The sequence below is a fragment of the Callospermophilus lateralis genome, chromosome 16 (genome assembly GCF_048772815.1).
Source record: "Callospermophilus lateralis isolate mCalLat2 chromosome 16, mCalLat2.hap1, whole genome shotgun sequence".
Classification (NCBI taxonomy): domain Eukaryota; kingdom Metazoa; phylum Chordata; class Mammalia; order Rodentia; family Sciuridae; genus Callospermophilus; species Callospermophilus lateralis.
Genome location: NC_135320.1, coordinates 90,868,860 through 90,881,606, shown reverse-complemented (window position 1 = coordinate 90,881,606; position 12,747 = coordinate 90,868,860). Strand labels below are relative to the sequence as shown.

Here is a 12,747-nt window from a genome sequence, read left to right as displayed (position 1 = left end):
GCTTTGTGTGTGACTCACAGGATGCCCTGGAGTTCTGAATGGCCCTGTGAAGATACCAGTGTGGGCCATGAGGTGGCTGCAGATTTACATTGCTGCCTTGCCTCCTACCCATCTGGGAGCCATGAAGCTGACCTGGGAGGGCCTCGAGGATCTCAGCTGGGCCTACAGAAAAGAAAGGAAGGACTGTACACCTTGTAGGGACTCTAAATTGCTCGGCCCTGCTCTGCCTGGGCTTCTGAGGACTTGGGCAGGAAGTGCTCCCCTGGCTGAGAGTGAGTTCTGGGGTGTCTCTGGTGAGCCCCTCTGAGCTGTGGCCGTATCACAAATTTCTGTCATTACATGCCTAGAAGGTTGCAATAGGATCAGGGCTCTGTGGGGCATGTGAGGTGCAGGTGGTCATTGCTGGGCCCTTCCTTGGGCCCTGGAGAAGGCTACCTAGCCTCTGTGTCTTCCAGGTGAGTGGGGACAGCTCCTGAGCTTAGGAGCCCAGTCAAGTTCCTCCTACCAGGTCTAGTGGGTGGGGTTAGGTGGGCCGCCAGATTGTTGGTGCCCATTTGGATGTTGCAGGCTGGCTGCTGTGCCACAACCCCTGTGGCACCTGAAATACCATTGCCCAGAGTGGGGAGGGGTTGGGACCCCTGGTTCTCACGCCAGGCAGATGAGTTAGGGGGGCTGCAGCTGATGAGGCCTGTTTGGGGACCTGTCTCCAGCCTGACACTGCAGCTGTTTGCCCTAACCCTAACCTAATGTGGACTGCCCTGGTGTCCATAGCCTCCTCAGCCCAGCACACCCCTCGCCTCCCCTCTCCCTTACTCCTTCCTGCCAAGGCCCTTGCAGGGAGGAAGATCCTTTGCTTTCGTAGGCTTGGGTTGGGCTGTGCTGTGCCAAGCCCCTTTCTCTCCGGGACATTCTGTGCCTGGCCTGGTGTGGCTCCCTTGCTCCCTGCTCTAGCAACCTCTCTGCTCCCAGATATCTCTTCCAAGATATCCCTGGGAGCCAGGAGCAGGCACTGCTGCTGCCGCGGCTGGGGGACTCCAGAGAAGAGGATGGCCCTGCTTTCAAGGGCAGTGTTGCCTTAATGGGTTGGCATACCAGCAAAGCTCTATTTCCGGCTGGGGGAACCCCAGTCTTCCCGTGGTCTTTGTTGGGCTAGGGTAAGAGAATGTCTTGCCATCTTCTCAAGGGCCCTGGGCTGTGCTGTTAGCTCAGTGCTGCAGCTCTGTAGGCAGTTTTTGTTTGTGCATGTGTGCATGCTAAAGCAAAATCAAGTGTATAAATACCTTTTAGAAGCTGTGACATGAGCTGAGGCAGTCCTAAGGGTGTGGCTTTCCCTGCCACCTCCAGCCACCATGGTGGGTGTGTTCCTGGTGCTGTCCACAGGGCAGGCTGTGTGGCCTACAGATGAATGGGGCCTAGCACACCCATTGCCTGACTCTAGGGACTCCCCTCGCTGCCCTGTAGCCCTGCTCCTCTGGCCACCAGAAAGTCAAGGAGTGGCCCAGAGGGAAACTGAAGAGTGATCAAGAAAGTCTTGGTGGTCTGGGGTTCCGAAGGAACATACAGTTCCCCACTGACTGCAGCTGCTTTGTGTAGATGATGACTCGAGGCTCTCTCAGAAGCGTCTTCCCTGGGCTGTGACTGGGAAGCAGAGGAGAGATGCAGGAGAAGGCCAGCTGAGGTGCACAGGACGCCCTGTCCTGTGGGAGCTACAAGGTGGGACTGCACATTGAAGCTGGGGCCACAGGACACCTGGCCATTCAGACTGTTGTCTGTCCTCAACCCCAGAGTCCAGCCTGGCACTGTCCATGTAAGGGTCAGGTGCAGCTCATGGCCAGGGTTGGGGGGAATAGTCTCAGTGCTCCCTGGGGCAAACTGAGGCTGGTTCCTAGCCTGGCTACCCAAGAACCACCTAGCGGCTTCAGTGGTTTGGATTCCTGGGCAGTCTCCTGCACACTGGTTCCCAGGGTCCCACCTCCCCTGTGGCACCTACATCGCTGGTGCTCACTTTGAAAGGCCTGAAGCCCTGTGGATGGGCCTCCCCTGCATCAGTTCTATGATCGAGGGGATGCAGGTCTATGCTGAGGGGCTGCTTCTAAGGTCTGAGGAGGCCCCAGGGGCTCTTCCTGAGTTTCACTTAGGCCTGATGAGCTGCTGTGCGAGCCCTGGCAGGCCTTGTCCTCTGGGGCTGCCCTGTTACCAACACAGGTCTGGGAGTCTGGTCAGCTCATGAGCACAGGGGGCCCAGGGTCCTGGGGACATAAGCATCCTGTGGAAAAGAGGGGGCGCCCAGCTGTGTGAGTTGGGATCATGGTGTATATAGGGATAGAAATGCCAAGCTGAGGAGCAAGTTGCCCTTTCTTCCCACATGTGCTGCCATAGCTGGGCCTAGACATTTAGAGAGGGAGCAGGAGTCAGAGCAGACAGGGTGGAGAGGCCACAGTGGTCCAGCCTGGGCTCCCAGCCCCAGGGAAGAAGTGTCCTATCCCAGGTGCTCCTTGGGGTCTGAGATCAGACAGGACGGTCGGGGGAGGCCACGTTCCATCCAGGCAGCCCAGCAGTGTGGGAGCAGTCTGGGTGTGGCCCTGGGCTGGGAGGGGCTGCTGGGGAGGAAGAGCTGGGGCTGTGAACTTGCCCAGTGAGCTCACATTGGCCTGGCCCCTTTCTCAGGAAAGCCTAGAGGGAGGTGAGGCAGGGTTCACGCCTGGTTCACACCCTATCAGGGCCCTGCTCTGGGCCTCACCTGACCTGTGGTCACCCTCTGAGAATCCCCTCAACTGCCCCTGCACTGTTCACTCCAGTCTGTAGAGGCCAGGAAGACTTCTCAGGTGTCGCCTTCCTGGTCTGACAGGCTCTGCTGACCTACCTTTCGATGGAGGACACGCAGCACATGGGAGACCCTGTGCTGTTGGGCAGTGCCACCTCCTTTCTCCCCTGCCCTGCTTTTGAGGTCAGGTAGAGCGATGGCTAAAGGCGAGTGAAGACCCACCCTCTGTAATCTATAGTGACTGTCACACAGCAAACTACTCCCATTTCATACAGGCGGGTCAGGTGTCAGCGCGCGATCGATGGCTTGCGCACAATAATTACAGGAACTAGCTGCTTGTGTTGCTCGAGTGACTTTAGGAAGAGTAGGGTCTCAATCTTCCCTCTAATAGGGCTCTGACAGTCCGAGGCAGCAGTGGCGGCTTCGGTGGCGCCGTGTCTCAGGCTGACAGTGTTGTCATTAAACACCAGGTAGCGTGGAACAACAGAGAACACGGATCCCACACAGGGGGACAGGGCAACTGGCAGCAGTTATTTGTCATCACTGAGCTGCCCAAACTCGTCAGACTGCCGTGTGGACAGCTGCTTAGGGTGACTTATGGCCCTGTCTGGGCTGCTGTTGTGATTGGATAACCTGTAAGCGTTTGTCAAAGATGGATCCCCATTTCCATGGTGTTGCGAGGAAGGCTGGTGAGCAGCCAGCTGTGGGCGGGGGTGCAGGGCTTTCCCTACCTATGGCAGCTGCTTGCCCACATCACCTGGGGTGCTCCCAAGCGGCTGGAGCTTCTCAGTCCCCAACCAGGCTTCCTGGATGGGCCTGGATTATGACACTTGATAGACCCACTCCTCCGCTCAGGGCCTGGATCTATCTGCCATCTCTGTCAGGGGGTGAGCGCGTGCATATGCGCATGCACGTGCACATTCATGTCACTATCTTACATAGATTTTGACTGGGAGGCAAGAGGCCTGGCCCTGCAGCCATCTGTGTAACTAGCGTTTCCCTCTGTGCTGGCCAGGTCATGAGGCAAGTTTTCTGCCCATGTGGGGTCTTGTAGGGTTGTTCTAGCAGCTGATGAGCCCACTATCTGCTCTGCCTTGCTAAGTGATCTGCTGGCCCAAGGGGCCTCTGGTGGCCTCAGCGTTCAGGATCAGGGTATTTGAGGGTGCTTAGAATGGGATCCAGCTGCCCTGCTTTGGCCATCACTAGGTGTGAGGTACTCAGCCCTCTGCTTATAATAGGCCTGTTCCCGGGTTTGAAGCACTGGAAACATCAAGTGCAAGAAAAGTAGAGTGATTTATTAGACTCATAAAAATTCATACTTTGTGATTCCAGTTATGCCACATCTGAAGCTTGTTAGACCACAGTCCCTGGCAGCTCCTGCCGCGCCAGGGTGGGGGCGGGGTGCTCACCAGCAGCCCCTGCCTTAGCTGCCATCCTGGCTCATTTAGAGAAATGGACAGGACCCTGGAAGCACGTGAACGACCATTCTCAAAGGAGGGTGGGCAGGGGTCTTTGTTAGGTAAATACTGCTGAGTTATCAAGGCAAGAACAGGAGGCAGCCATGTCCCCTGGTGCCCTCTGCACCTGCAACTTGGACTGGAAGTGGCCTGGAGACACTGAGTATGGGTAGGCCCTGGGGTGGGCGTGGCCCCTGTGTGCAAGCAGGTAGGGCTCTGTGGGCACCAGTGGAGGTTGTCATGGAGGATGTGGGGTGCCGCCTCAATTGTTTCCAGGCTGGGGACTGTGGGAGTTCAGCCCTTTTATATCCTTGAGAGGCCCCTGCAAAGGCTGTTTGTACAGGTGCCCACTTAGCCTGGCCCAGTCTGGACCTGTGTACTGGCATCACGGGCAGGCTGTTCCTCACCTCTAAGGCCTTGCCAGCTTCCCCTAGTATACTGAGAGGCTGGTGTGCCCCTCAGCTCTGCTTTGTGGCTGTCACTGTTGAGTTCTGCGAGGGTGTGGGGGATGGAGGGCTCTCCCTTCTCAGGGCAGGGATGTTCCATCTGAGCTGACCAGAACCAGGCAGAAACAACCCTCTGCCACATCCTTCCCTCCAGAACAGTGGAGGGGCCTGGAGGAGGCCTCCTGCTGGGCCCACTTTGTTTCTGCTTTCCCCAGGAGCTGTCTGGCCTCCACAGCCCCCTGGGCCACCAGCAGGGAATGGGTGTCATGCATGATCAGCTCACAGTGCTGTGCTCATCACCACCGATCACTGCTTCCCCTTGCTGCACCCTGAGGGCCCTGCTACTGGCCACCTGCCAAGATGGAGGGCCAGAGGCAAGGTGGGTGGGGCATTCTCCCACAGGGTCCATGCTCTTTCAGGAGGAGAGCAGCTGCTGCAGATGTCTGGCTGGGTGCTGGGAGGAGGAGGCAGAGGCTGGGATTCTGGATTGGGCAGGGTAAGGCAGGAGCCCATGGGCAGGCCTGAGTCCAAGCTAAGGGTCTGACCTTTACATCACCTGGGTTCATATGGTAGAGTTGGTTACACTGCCTCTCCAAGACCAGAAGCACAGGGCTCTTCCCTGTCCCTTGCTTGCTGCTCTTCGTTTCATCTCTCTCATCTTTTTCACTTCTCTTCTCCTCTGTCTGGGCCTGTCTGCAGCCATTCTTTGCCATCTGTCTTTGGGAGCTGCGGCATGCACCAAGCCCTGAACTGCCCACCCAGCAGGCTCCCTTCCCCTGGAACTGGGATGCTGAGAAACCACCTTGCCTGATGTCTGTAGGAACCAGGCTGATGGTGCCTCACATGGGCGCCTCACCCTCCAGACACACCCCTAGGCTGTTAGCTCAGGGGCTTCAGGGCTGGGTCCCCGGGACTGTTATTCCCTCTGGCTGGCCCCAGAGCACAGTGCCCTAGTCCTAGCGTGGTGAGGTGGCTTAGGTTGGCACAGAACTGAGGCAGCTACAGGAGTGAGAGATTCAGGCAGGGCATGAGCGGCCCTGCTCCTGTCATTTTACAGGAGCTGCTGGTCAATCTGCCTGGTAAGTGGGTAGCTGAGCCATGGAAGTAGGAAATGACCCCACACAATGTGTCCTTTGTGTGCACTTGCGGTTTGGGCAGGAGCAAGCCTGCTGTGTGGCAAAGCCACAGTCAGATACTGAGGGCTGAGGGTGGGAGGCTCCAGGCTGTGATTCTAGACACGTTTTGTTATGGGTCTGCTGTGGGTGGAGCAGGCTGGGGAGAAGCAGGCCTGAGCCAGGAGGGACCGCAGTGGCCTCCTGGGATGGGTGGAGTGGTGGGGTCAGATGGCCTAGGTGTCCCATAAGGAGTGTGGGGCCCCACTGTGACATGAGTATTTGAGTCACGCTATTCGGCTATCTTCTTGGCTTCCTCCCACAAATGTGCATGTCAGATGGCTCCTCTGGAAGCCCTGCCTTTTGAAACATGTCTCAGTGGAGTGGCCCTCACTCTGGGGCGGGGGTGAGACACTGTGATAGGGAATTGGCCGACTTCGTCTTCCACTCCTTGGCTGGATCTTGCTGTGGCTCCAGATCCCTGTAGTCCTCTCCATCCCAGCAGGCCACACATAAGCTATAACGTGCTGAACTGGGCTGCCCTGCCTGGGATACCCCAGGCTTGGGGTAGGACCTCCCTGCCTGTGCTGGGGTAGGAGAGGCACTTTGCCTATGCCACCCTCAGTGAGGGACAGGAAATCCTGCTGACACTGCCTCCACTCTGGCTACAGTAATGGGCACTGTGCTCCCGCCAGGCCTGCAGCCTTTGCAGACAGCTCAGATGTACGTCACGGTTTTAAATGCTGGAGCAGAGGCCTCTCAGAAATGTATGCCACACGTTCTGTTTAAGATTTTGTGGCCATTTTTCTAAGAGTGCAATTCAGCAATTGTTGGAGAGGAGGCTGCCTGACAGACCTTGCTGGCACTGCGTGCTGCACTGGCTCTGTAGGCAGGGCCCCAGAGTGCGGGCTTTGCGTGCCTTTGCCTGTGTGAAGTGTGCGGCCCGTCTGCAGCAGCCTAGGGGAACTTGGGGTTCCTCTTGACTGCAGCAAAGGAGAAGGGGCCTCTATTGTCCCCACCCAGGAAGTGGGACTTGGATGGAGTGAAACTAGAGGCCTGAAGGGATGGGAGCCCCATTGTGCTGTCTCGGGGCCCTCTGAGAATCTATCCAGCAGTCACTGAGCTCAGGTTTTTCCTCCCTCCTACTGTTCTCTGCATCTTGCACATCCTGGCCCAGATAGGCTGCCGGGCCCCTCTTCCTACTGTTGTCCAGCCTTGCCCTTCAGCACTCTCTTAACCTGAATAAGGAGGGACAGTATAGTCCCTGAGGCTGAGCCTTTGAGCTAGGTGCTTACTGAGTGCTGGGTGAGCACATACCAGCCAAGGTTGGGGGGAGCCTCCCAACTCCTAGCCACCCCCAGCTTCGCTCCCTGCTTCTGCCAGCAGGAGCCAGGGCACTCCTGCCTAGGACTGTCCCTACTTCTTGAGGCCCTGCACTTCTCCAATAATCCTGGCCTGTGCCTGGAAACCCCAGCCTCTCGTGCCCCTTCGAAGCCAGGCTCAGAGTTGCTCTGGAGGTGCACTTCCTGGTGCCACTCATTGGTGTACCCTGCGCTGTGGAACACTGTCTGTTGTAACCACACTGATTGGCAACTAAAGGCTGGTCTGGGAGGAGGCTTCTGCCTTAAGTCCTGCAGCTATGAGTGTGGAGGTGTGGCCACCTGAGCTGTGGGGTGGCAGAACTGGTGCCTGAGGTAGATAGAGGAAGAGGCCTTACAGGGGAGGTTGGCACAGGAGAGGTGTGGGTGGTGGTGCATGTGCCCGCTAGGGAGCACTTGACCTGGGACCTCTGCCTTCCCTCCAGGTTCTCCGTACCCTACCTGTCTATCAAGCACTCAGCAGCCCTCTGCCACCCAGCTGTGCCAGTGGAGGGATGGGGCCCGTAGCTGCTGCTCACTGCTCACACCTCAGGCTCAGGTCACCTCTCTCAGGGCACAGGTACCAGGATAGGCCCTAGGCTGGCACACAGCTGGCATTTTGTCAGAAATGACAGTGCTAGTGGGGGAAGGAAAGGCCCTTTGGACTACCGGTGCCAGGAAAAGCAGTTAGGGCCTGTGGAAGCTGTTGTGGCTGGTAATGCTGACTGCTCAGGGCTGCTGTGCCAGAACTTGAGGTGGGGTTGGCCCCAGGGCCCTCCCTTCAAGGGGACATCAGAGGCCAAGGGAAAGGGTGCTGTCAGCTGAGATGTAAGTGGACTAGGAGGGAGGAAGGTGTATGGAGCAGGAGAGCAGAAATCAATATGGCTTCTAAAGGGCTGAGCCGTGACAGCCTTTGAGGGCTGTCTTCAGCCAGGGAAGGGTACATAGACAGTTTGGAGATATTGAAGAAGTGTCAGGGTAGCTGTCGATAAAAAGCAGATTAGGCAATATACAAAGAAAGTTGAATCATACCAGATTAGGGGCAGAAGCCTGACCGGACTGAAAGCCTGAGCCCAACAGCTATCCCTGTGGCCTGCCCTCAGCCCAGGAAAGGCCCTCAGCCTGGGCAACACTGCAGAGGCCTGAGAAGCTAGCACCTGATTGCCCCTGCCCTGCCCACTCTGCCTGCATATGGACCTACTCCCTAGGGCCCCTGTTGTTAGGAACTTGATGTGGTTTCCAGGGTCCCTTTGGGCAGGTCATTCTCCCTGGAGGCCCTATCTTCCTGGCCCACTGGCATGGGTGACCCCTGCAAATTCTGTGCTCAGGTGTGAGTCAGGGACCATTTCCTAGTTGTTTTCATCCCCAAGCTGGGACTAGGGGCTTCTAGAACAGGGCAATGGGGACAGCTCCTCCTGACTTCCTATGGGCCGCCTTAGTACAGGGGCCTCCTGCTTCCCTGCCTGTTTCTGGGGCTCTGGTGTCAGTGGGGTCTAGGGGTTGCTGGACAGGAAGCTGGGTCTGCAGCTTCTTCCTGAGCGCCAACTTGTGTTGTGCTTTCTTGATACAGCTGGTGCTGCTTCCCGGCTCCTAGACTGGTTTGTGGAGGAGGAGGGGCAACCTCTTCTCTCTTGGGTTCACCATCAGCCTCAAATGGTTCTTTGCACAAAGTAGTAGTTCCAGGTTCATCTTATTCATTAACCAGTTGTGAAATTAGCAACTCATTTTCTTTAGCTAGTTATTTCCCTTTGCGGTTCCATAAAAATCTGAACTGTTTCTCAACTCTCATCTGCACTAAAGCAGATTAAGAGTGTGGCCTTCCAGCCTAGATGCTTTTCAGTAGATGAATGGATAAAGAAAATGTGGTGTGTGTGTGTGTGTGTGTGTATACATACACACACACACACACACACACACACACACACACACACTGATATATTATTCAGCATTAAAAGAGAATAAAGTCCTGGCATTTGCAGGTAAGTGGATGAAGCTGGAGAATATAATGCTAACTGAAGTTAGCCACTCCCAAAAAAACAAATGCTGAATGATTTCTCTGATTTAAGGATGCTGTTTTGTAATATGCTGTGGGGGGGGAATGGGAGGATTAAATGAACTCTAGATAGGGCAAAGGGGAGAAGGGGAAGGGAGGGGCATGGGAGTAGGAAAGACGGTGGAATGCGAAGGTCATAAGTATATGCATGAAGGCACGAAGGATGTGACTCTACTCTTTATACAACCAGAAATATGAAAAATTGTGTTATCTGTGTGTAATGTGAGTTGTGATGCATTCTGTTGTCATATGTGACAAATTAAAAAAAAAAGAGTGTGACCTTGGTCTGAAGGACTCCGCCATCTGTGGTGGAGCCACCTAAGGAGGGAAAGCCAGGTTAGTGTACCTGCATGCAGACTGTGAGCAGTGGGTGATGGGGTAGAATCTGACTGCTGGGCTCCTGTCACCTCCTGTTTCCCAATGCAGTCCCACCTCTCTGGGTCCAGCGGCCTCCCTCCCCGTCTGCTCTCCAGGAATGAAGTACTCCTGTACAACTAGCTTTTGGGGTGCCTTCAGGCTACCCCTGCAGGCCCCAGCCCTTCCTGGGAGTAGGGGAGAGGAGGAGGATGCAGTCTGCAGTTGGGCAGTGCTGTGGGCAGGAGCTGGAGCCCTCTGATAGATGGGGCTCATATCCCATTCAAATATGATGCCAGCAGTTTTTCTGTAGTTTGTCTTCCATTGCGGTAGTAAAGTTTTTAATTAGGAAAGCTAATGAGATCGATTAGTCATTAGAAGTGACCTCTGGACGGCGGGCGGAGAGGGCTGCATGTGTGGGCCTGATAACGCGGAGCGGGCATTGGCGGCAATAAAGGCACAAGGGGCTTGATTTGAGTGAAGCGTGCCGTGGGGGATACATCATGCAGAGAAAAAAATCACAGCCCTGGGAGTCTGTAATGAAGGGAATTAAACCAACATCCTATCTAAATAACATGATTATCTACACAAAACCCTCAGCCAGCAAGGGGTGGGCGGCCTGTGTCCTCGAGCCCTTCCTGTCTGCAAGCTGGGCTGTCCAGCCGCCCTGCAACTTTGCCTTCTGCCCACGGGGCGGCCCCAGCCTGCTTCCGGAGTCTCTGTGTACCAGGCAAAGTCTTGGGAGTCCTGGCTCCTGCCTGTCTCTGGGGCCTGGCCCAGGTTGACCCCACAGCCCATTTGTTTAGCTTGTGTCCTCTAGGGTCACTAAGTGTATTCACACTGCCATCTGGGAAGGGCAGGACGAAGTCCCCCGCTGGGCAGGCTGTAGGGGATGTAGCTCCACTGTGGGGCCAGCGAGGGTTGTGTCTTCCCCTCTGTGTCCCACTCCGATGGGAGGCCTGCCCCCCAGGACCACAGGAGAGGTGAGGATTTGTGGGAAGCACACCTCCCAACCCTGACCAGTGACAAGAGGCCACTTTCTAAAAGGGGGTCAGCTTTGTTACTTGCATTTTCTTGGCAGGATCATTGGGCTCTGGTGAGTCAGCGCAGGAAGTTAGTGAAGACCTCTGACCTGATGGTGGGCCCAGCAGGTAGGGCAGGCCAGAGCCTCAGCTCCCTGCTGCCATCCAGGTGCTGCCTGCTCCTGTCTGTTCCATCTGGGGACGAGCTTCTGGAATTCAGAGTGGTGTCCTCTGGGTAGAGGGGGCAAGGGGCTTCCTAGAGGAGGTAGTATCTGCCAGACCACGGGGAGAGAATGGACTTTGACCTCTGAGGTCAGGATAGGCGAAGATGTGCATTGGGGATTGGGAGCAGAGCCTGGCTACGTCTGGGGACTCCCTGGCCCAGGCTAAAGGAGGGGAGCGCAGGCCCCAGTGGGCTAGAGCCTGGCTATGTGGTATACCAAGGGGTGTGCCTGTGCCTGGCTTCGTGGTCTGTCCCAGCAGTAAGGTAGGGAGCCCTTGGAAGCCTGAATGGAATGTAGTCAGAGGTGGCTGCAGAACAGCAGGTGGGTGGCCTGATGCCTCCCTGTACACCTGGGCACCCTGGGGTTGGGGAACAGGCAGGTGGAGCCCTAAGCTGTGTTCTGGTGGGCACCCCCTCCCCAGCAAGATGCCACACAAGAGAGTGGGGGAAAGAGAGAAACAGGCAGGAGCTGGACCAGGCTGCCCTCTTCTTTCAGACAGAAGCAGGGAGCCTGGGGCTGGTCTCATGGGGGCTGAGGTCGGCTTGGGGTTATTGATAACTTAAGGAATCTCATGTTCTTGAGCTCTTAGTTGGAACTAGCTATTATTGATTTTTGTTGGTCTCTCCTTGCTTGTAAGACCTTGAAAATTCAATTCAACAAACATTTATTTATTGACACCCACAATATACCAGGCTGTCCCTGGTGTACCAAGCACGTTTAGCTCAGAGCTTAAGATTCACTGGCTTTGGTCTCTCAGTGAGGACCAGGGGATTCCAAGTTCCTGTTTTTCCCCTGCTACCCCAGAGTCACTGTCATCATAGGATTGGGGGGTGGGGGGCGCAGGCAGGGAAGGGGAGAGACAGCAAGGGGGACAGACAGAGAGAGGGGAGGTGGAGGGCTTCTGTTGCTGGGCGTGGTGGCAGGCATAAGGAGCTGGCTACATCCAGTTGTCGCTGTGGCCTCCCTTCAGTGGGCAGCTGCCTCTAGTTTGTGCCTTCAATCCTGGGGACTAGAAGTGGCTCCCATATCCACCACTCTAGGCCACCTGGCCCCACCATCCCCCTGATCCAGGCTGGGCAAGTGCAGCCTACACTCCCTCCCCTTGCGCCACTGGGGCAGGCTCTCTGGGTGGCTTTGCCCTCTGGGTGGCCTTGCCCTCTGCCTGACCCACCAGCATGTGGGCTAGTGGAGGCCTTGGTAGAGGTTACAACCCCAGTAGAAGTTGGAGGGACCCTGAGGGGCTTTTGCCAACATCTGGACGAGGAGGGGCAATAGCACTTCAGGCTGCATGGGTGAGGTCACACGGGGCACGGGGCTCATCTGCTCCCTGCTCTTCCTGAGGACTGCATGGCCATGGTGCCACCTCAGGAGTCTGGGCTGAGGAGGTTTGCTGCTGCAGAGCTCTGGGCAAGGGGTCAGAGGAACTGTAGCAGCTGCTACTCTGCATATAGAGCAGGAAGGGGGGGCAGGTGAGGGTCCCCAGGGCAAGGGGAAGCTGGGCACAGACGAGAAGGAAGCCAAGGCCACCCAGGCAGACCAGGCAGGGGCTCCTGCTTGGGGCCATGTGCCCAGGGCTGGAGGGACAGCCATGAGAGGTGGCCGTGTAAGCTTTAATTATCTGGGCAGTTAGAGCTGTACATTATGAAAGTCGGGCAATTAGACTCGTTCCTTGAAGCTATGGAGAAATTGCCGGCTATCAAGTGGAAAGGAACTCAGGCAAAACAGATCCTTGCTAATTGCCTGAAACATTCAGCAAGAAAAAAGCTGTTGTGGATATCGCCCTGCAGAATGTTATGAAAACAGTGATTAAGTACATAAATCTGCCTGGGCTGGTGGTGGCAAGGTGCCTGGAGAGCAGGTGAGCTCTCTGGGGCCCCTCCCACGTGTGGGGCCACAATGCCGGAGCGCCATCTGCCCCAGCCTCCTGTACCAGCCCTGGAGTTTGGAGCCTGGGGGG

General features: G+C 56.3%; 1 protein-coding gene across 2 annotated transcripts in view; it reads left to right on the top strand.

The window, feature by feature from the left end:
* Zc3h3 (zinc finger CCCH-type containing 3) overlaps window positions 1-12,747 on the top strand; it is an 84,085-nt gene that overhangs the window by 18,337 nt on the left and 53,001 nt on the right. The window lies entirely within an intron of this gene.